Source organism: Schistocerca cancellata, chromosome 2 (genome assembly GCF_023864275.1).
Source record: "Schistocerca cancellata isolate TAMUIC-IGC-003103 chromosome 2, iqSchCanc2.1, whole genome shotgun sequence".
In the NCBI taxonomy this organism is placed as follows: domain Eukaryota; kingdom Metazoa; phylum Arthropoda; class Insecta; order Orthoptera; family Acrididae; genus Schistocerca; species Schistocerca cancellata.
This window is the reverse complement of record NC_064627.1, coordinates 19,507,801-19,515,664: the sequence shown is the minus strand read 5'-3', so window position 1 is coordinate 19,515,664 and position 7,864 is coordinate 19,507,801.

Genomic DNA, 7,864 nt, shown 5'->3' with positions numbered 1-7,864 from the left:
CAGCAGTTTGTTGGGGTAGTGCCACATTATAGGTTTTTTGAAAGAAAATCCGGTGAGTCTTAACTTCTATTTTATAAACATATGTGTTGATCACACCAGGTCGTTTGCTAAATACTTGTATATACTCAGACAAAACATCATAAAGTTCATTACGTTCATCATGTGTGACAGCTGTGGTCTCTGATAACTTATTACTAATTAAAGTTTTCAAGGCCTCTGTCTCGGCATCAGGGGCGTTTGTCTGTGTGGCAGCATCATCAGTGTCCTGTATTAAATGGATCTTGTATCCTGTGTAGTATTTATCGTGCTTCAGAGTCCTGGTACCCAGGTCAATTGAAACTTCACTGCCCTTATCCCTTAGTATACACTTCCGTTGGGAGAAGTCAATAGTGCTGTCCTTCTCGTACAATATGTCTACACCTAAAATACAATTAGTGACCAGGTTTTGGACGACGAGGAAGACCGTTGTACGATTCCATTAACTACCTTGACTGTCACAAATACTTATTTTTTAATCCTAGAAGACTTATTGTCTACGGCAGTTAAAAATTTACGGTTCTGGCCAGAATACTCTGGTACGGGATCAAACTCACACATTTCCTTGTAAAAATCGTAGGACAAGATAGTAACAGCCACTCCTGTGTACAGAATAATAGTGGTGGTAATACCACCCACAACACCAGTAGTTGAGGCCAAAGCAATTTCATTGGATGATGAACAACACTGTGTGATCTCTTGTAACAGTTCATCAGACAAGTTTTCGTCATGATTATACCTTACGAATAAATATGGTTGCTATATACAACTGTCAGGTACATGATCGTTGTGTCGTTTGCACAGTTGGTGTGTGAAACAATAAGTTTAAATGGAAGTCGCCTCCCAAATCTTCCACAGCCACGACCTGGGGCACAGTTGTGACTGTTTTTAGTTTCATGTCGTCACATTTGAAGTGGGTGCAGGCACAGATGGAGGTGGAGTATCACTAGTTACTTAGATAATACACTCCTGGAAATGGAAAAAAGAACACATTGACACCGGTGTGTCAGACCCACCATACTTGCTCCGGACACTGCGAGAGGGCTGTACAAGCAATGATCACACGCACGGCACAGCGGACACACCAGGAACCGCGGTGTTGGCCGTCGAATGGCGCTAGCTGCGCAGCATTTGTGCACCGCCGCCGTCAGTGTCAGCCAGTTTGCCGTGGCATACGGAGCTCCATCGCAGTCTTTAACACTGGTAGCATGCCGCGACAGCGTGGACGTGAACCGAATGTGCAGTTGACGGACTTTGAGCGAGGGCGTATAGTGGGCATGCGGGAGGCCGGGTGGACGTACCGCCGAATTGCTCAACACGTGGGGCGTGAGGTCTCCACAGTACATCGATGTTGTCGCCAGTGGTCGGTGGAAGGTGCACGTGCCCGTCGACCTGGGACCGGACCGCAGCGACGCACGGATGCACGCCAAGACCGTAGGATCCTACGCAGTGCCGTAGGGGACCGCACCGCCACTTCCCAGCAAATTAGGGACACTGTTGCTCCTGGGGTATCGGCGAGGACCATTCGCAACCGTCTCCATGAAGCTGGGCTACGGTCCCGCACACCTTTAGGCCGTCTTCCGCTCATGCCCCAACATCGTGCAGCCCGCCTCCAGTGGTGTCGCGACAGGCGTGAATGGAGGGACGAATGGAGACGTGTCGTCTTCAGCGATGAGAGTCGCTTCTGCCTTGGTGCCAATGATGGTCGTATGCGTGTTTGGCGCCGTGCAGGTGAGCGCCACAATCAGGACTGCATACGACCGAGGCACACAGGGCCAACACCCGGTATCATGGTGTGGGGAGCGATCTCCTACACTGGCCGTACACCACTGGTGATCGTCGAGGGGACACTGAATAGTGCACGGTACATCCAAACCGTCATCGAACCCATCATTCTACCATTCCTAGACCGGCAAGGGAACTTGCTGTTCCAACAGGACAATGCACGTCCGCATGTATCCCGTGCCACCCAACGTGCTCTAGAAGGTGTAAGTCAACTACCCTGGCCAGCAAGATCTCCGGATCTGTCCCCCATTGAGCATGTTTGGGACTGGATGAAGCGTCGTCTCACGCGGTCTGCACGTCCAGCACGAACGCTGGTCCAACTGAGGCGCCAGGTGGAAATGGCATGGCAAGCCGTTCCACAGGACTACATCCAGCATCTCTACGATCGTCTCCATGGGAGAATAGCAGCCTGCATTGCTGCGAAAGGTGGATATACACTGTACTAGTGCCGACATTGTGCATGCTCTGTTGCCTGTGTCTATGTGCCTGTGGTTCTGTCAGTGTGATCATGTGATGTATCTGACCCCAGGAATGTGTCAATAAAGTTTCCCCTTCCTGGGACAATGAATTCACGGTGTTCTTATTTCAATTTCCAGGAGTGTATTTACATTAGGGTATCGTTTATTCCAGTCTTCAAACTGTGCCGGTCGCTGCGTTTGCATGTTTTGACTCACCTGCTGGTTCGTAGATGCATTCCAGTTTTGAGTTTGCATTTGTGGCGGCGGCAGTTGCCACTGGCTTGTGTTATTGTTTTACTGCGATCGTGTAGCAGTGTTTTGGTACTGAGCAGCGTAGTTGTTGTCACTCTAGCTCTGTTGCTGGTTTGGTGGGGATTGATAGTTTTTTTTCCTCTTAAAATTTATGTTACCAATCTGATAATTATTATTTCCACTGTAGTTGTTGTTGTTGCGCCGTCTCTTATTGCGGTTGCCACCACTACAATAAGAAGTGTTGTAATTACTGTTTGCACTGTGTTGAGCGTGTTAGTTCTGTTGTCTATATACATTTGCCACGTGGAGCGGTTGATTTTGTTGGCTTGCGTGTCCGACAGCAGCCAGCGTGCTGGAATTGGATTGGCTAGCCAGCGTATCTTGCACGGCGCTGGTGTAAAAATCGTAGCATTTGTTTTGCTGTACGGAACGCTGGTCCTCATAAAGACTCGAGCACTGAGGAAATACTCAGCGTCGTTGCTGGTATGTGTAGAAGTTTTGCTTTGATATTAAACGGCAGTCTTGCCTGCACTGCGCGGAGAATATCGAACACTGAAACTGGCTCGTCAAGGAAATGTTACATATTTAAATATTTTCTCAAAATATCGGCGCAAATTGCTGTGCTTAAGACTGACCCACAATCTGTCTACAAAGTCTTACCTGTACAGATTGTGATAAAAATTTAGATAAACAAGCTCTCTCAAATTGTTCGTATGTGACGCATCTGTCGGTTTCATTATACGCCCACACAGCTGCGTCGCCTTGGACGTAGCTCACAACATTAGATATACTCTTGCGGTCAATCCACCTACCAGGAAATGTATTTCTGAAGGTTCTAAGAAAGGTGACAAGATGTACGGCTCTTTCTTCAGGTATGAACGGCTGAAATTTCCTGTGTTTTATGAGCCTCTCCTCTTCCTTGGCATTATAGTAATGTTTAGTTTCAGAATGAGTACCGTAAGGTTCAACTGGCGAATGCTATTGATAATTATCACGACTACAGTGCAGTGTGTCATGTCGAGGTGTGTATTGTTGTTGTTGTGAGTACATAGTGTGCGGTGTGTACGGGTCATAAATATACTTGTATTCGTTGCCATACTGTGTTTTGGTTGCTATTACCGTCATTGCACACTGGTTGTACGTAATTGTCAAACCTGATTACGCGTTTGTTGTTATTTATAAACTCCGCGACAGTATCGTGGACAATAGCAAGCAACTTTTTTTGTAAGCACTCGTTAAAATTTTGTCTTTTTGCTCTGTTCAACTGTGAAATTCTATATTGATGCATGAGAAATGGTTGTCAGTGCGTAGTCTTACTTTATCAGAAACCTGTTTGTCAACTGTGTCAACCTTGTTTTCGACATCGACAATACGCGATTTGATATCATCATGCACTGCCGGGTAAGATTTAATCTGTGTAACTACAGACTCGCATGTTTTACTGAAATTGGTTACTTGAGCTTGGATATCTGTCACATCTTTATTTGTGTTTTCTTCTTGTAATGTAAGCTCTCAAATTTCACGTTGAGGTCGGACAATTGTCCATTCAGTCTATTATTTATCTCCTCCACATGGCTACACAGACGTTTTAAGTGCAGCTATTTCTGGTTTAATTTCATCATATAGCGTTTTCATCTCGTCATGAGCTGTTTCCAAAGTGGTGCGTACAGACGTCATTGTTGATAGATGCGTGCGTCAATGTCCTGTTTATGTAGTGTCATTTGATTCTGAATGGATTCCACCTGATTTTCATTCTGAGTCATCGTGTGTTTTTGTTCGTTCATATGTTTCATAATAGCATCGAACATACTGGCAATACTAGTGATGTGCAACTGTTTCGCCCCCGTCACGTCTTTAAACATGACATCAGACACCAAAATGGGTTCCGAACTAGATTTAGGCATATTACCAGTGGACGGTCTGTTTTCTAAATTTACGTCACCAGAGTAGTCAATAATATGCCGTTCGTTAGTATTCGAGTCAACCATAACGTTACTTTCATTATTTAATGGCATGTCGCAGTCGGATTGCGTCTGTCTTTGCAGTCGCTGGTTCTCCATCTTTGCTAATTGTCTTCTCGGCAATACCATGCCACACGTAATGTACGACACAATAAAAATTTAAACTCATATGTGTAATCAGAATAAATGTAAAAATTAATCTCGCTGTGCGACAGTGTCTGAACAAGAAAATAATTGTCTTAAGTAATGGTAGAATTTTGAACACTAATGGCTGCACGCCATATTACGTCGCACAGAACTAAAGTCGGCCATATTGTGAACTGATAAAACTGTATTATTGCACTGTACGAATAACGAAAATAATTTTGGAAACCGCGCTATAGCTTAAAATCACTACTACGAAAATGGAAAATTCTGATATATCTACCAAGCAAGCTACGATAATACACACAAAGGGCGTGTGTAAGATTGCTGATGTAAAGATGCGGTGCCTTACCTTGTATCCGCGATTGCAGAGAAATTTCAGGTGTCGATGTACAATACAGTAATTCGTCTTACTTCAGTGTATTCCAATGGTCAATAATAGGGTGTTGTATCGAGTTTGTAGTATCGAATAAACAGGTAATAAAAGGAAGGCAATATAGTACAAATAACAATGCGTCCACATACCAAGTCGCCAATTTATTTTTAAATAATTCGTATCTGGATCGAGACAATACAATGAAGTAAAGTAATTAATATGAAATAGAGATCAATTAAGTTTACGGATTGGTAAGAATATCTTTCATGCAAACTTTCGGCGTTTGAGCATGGATTTTTTTGTTACGGTCCGTTCATGTATTTTTAACCGTGTTTCTTCTCTCCGTGTTTTCACTAAAATCGGACTTCGTAATAAGACAGCACACGAAGACGACAGTGGATCGAGCTGGACGACTTTTTGCTTAGAAGTACGGAATATTTTGCCATGCCAAGTCTTCCAACAATCTTCCAAGACTACAGATACAAAATAAAACACACACAGGTTAGTAACAACAGTATATTCTTAAATAAAACACAAATTTCGACACTTACATTGAGACTTTCATTATGCAATTACAACTGCCGTTATTCATAAAATATTGTAGTATTAATGGCGGTGTCCCAAAATACGACCGATCTGGGCAAGATTTGAAAAACAAAAGGTGCCTATCATTTCGCCAATAATCTGCCGATCAAAAATCTTCAAATGCTTCCAGCGCCTGCGTACAATATTTATGCAGCCGTGGGCTATATCTATGGCTCAAATTATTTCTTTATTCCATTACTTATAACTACGTTTTCTGCTAATAAAAGCTCAGCTTGAAAATGCGCCACTAAACGTTCTTGTTTTCGGTCTCTCTAGATTTTTGTGGGATATTTATGTTATAATGACGACGAACGAATCGTCGCCAGTGTGAATGACTGGTGGCCAATGCTAAATAGAAACACACAAATCTCTTCTTCGCATATACAGCAGGTTTGTCGATGAAGTCGCTAAAGAACTGGCTGCATGGCCTGGGTCAACAACGACTAAAATAATTAGAAGTTGTTGGGGCAGTGAAGGGGTGAGGGACGTTTGTATGTGTGAATGTGAACCGACAACCATAGCGCTGCCCGTCAACCGACGAACGGCAAAAGAGGAATCCCACGGCGAATCGGAGCGCGTGGCGCCAAGTTTCCGAAGTTTAAACACGGTGCGTTGTCGACCTACGAAACATTAGTAATTTGTGTACCTGCTGGCATTAGCTATCCAGGATTAAAATTTCGTGACACAGTTTTTCTCCACCCGATATGGTAGATACAAGTCCGATACGTTTGAGGGTGTTATGGCGACATAACAGACGATTAAGAAGAAGGAGAAATGTATGGTTTATGCATGATGGAGCTCCAGATAGAAGAGGTTTGAAGCATTTTATGTAAATCACTTGTGCTGTCAATTCTACAGTATTATTGTAGTGTTTGGATTCCATACCAAGGTGGTGCTGGAAAAGGGAGAAATAATTCTAGAACACAAACACACGTTCCTAAGACTACACAGTTCTACACTTATACATGCTATAATATTAAAGCAATGTAGTTTCAGATATATTAGTTGTGGGGAATGCAACACTGTTAATACCCCAAAGCAGAGAGTATATTTTCAGCACCTGACATTAATTCACCCTACAATTTTTCTACTCCACTCACTATGATGAGAAACTGTAAGATGACGAAAACTACTACCCTCTAGGCCAGAGAAAAAGAAGATACATTCTTAGTGAAGCATGCACTATATAGCTTTCAGGAGGTGTATAACACTCACTTTTCACATCCAATTACGGTTAAGAAATTATGCTACGCTCGCACCAGTCCTATAAATTGATCGTCAGCAACGAAAAATGCATGAAACAACGACATTTTATGAGGAAGTAGACATATGAATAGCAGCAGGGTTTGACACGTGAAGTTACATGCATGGTGCACTAACTCCATGAACAGAACGCAGACTCTTCCACACACGACATCTGACAAACAACTGAACACAGGGATTGCAGTACCTCAAACTGCAGTACCTCACCAATCCTTTGTCACTAACTTAGAATCACTGCATTTATGAAACTGATGTCTCGATTTATGTCCAAGATGTGACAGAGGCTGCTGAAATAGGTTTTCCATCGGTTGGGTGGACATGATTAATCAAACATACGTTGAAAGACCTCTGCTGGCTGTGGTACGGACAGGTTTGATGTTAACGATTGAAGGTAGAAAGCACTATAAGCCACACACTGAACAAGCAATTGCATAGAAGTCGAACACAGGTTATGCCACACAACTGATACATTCCGAGAGAACAACGGAAAGCATGGTTAAATGTGTTATGAATGACCTGCCGCAACATCTCCCTCTCGTCATACTTCGTTACTGCCACTCCCGACCGATTACTCTATCTACTTTCCATTAGTCTTTAAAGCAAATTCATGTCAGTTTAGAGGCACAAGGTTCTCTTTTTACAGAAAGCAACTTGTATGTATCCCTATTACCTCAATAGACATACAGTAGAATGTTGTTAACAAACCATACAACAACTGTTCTGTAAGGTACTCGTTAGCTGACACCGTATGGTCACAACCATACTCAGAAACATATTATAACTGCGGTTTGTTAGAGTTTAGCAGATATAAACACTTTTACACAGGATCAAACATGTGATCCATTCTGTAGTTGCATAATGCAGTCCACAAAATGATAATACAATGCTGTTTAGCTAAGGACACTTTATAAAAATATACAAGGTAGGTGCCCATAACATTGGGTTCACACCTGTTCTTGTGATCTGACACATATAAATTTATTCCTCTACATTTGGTGGTCATC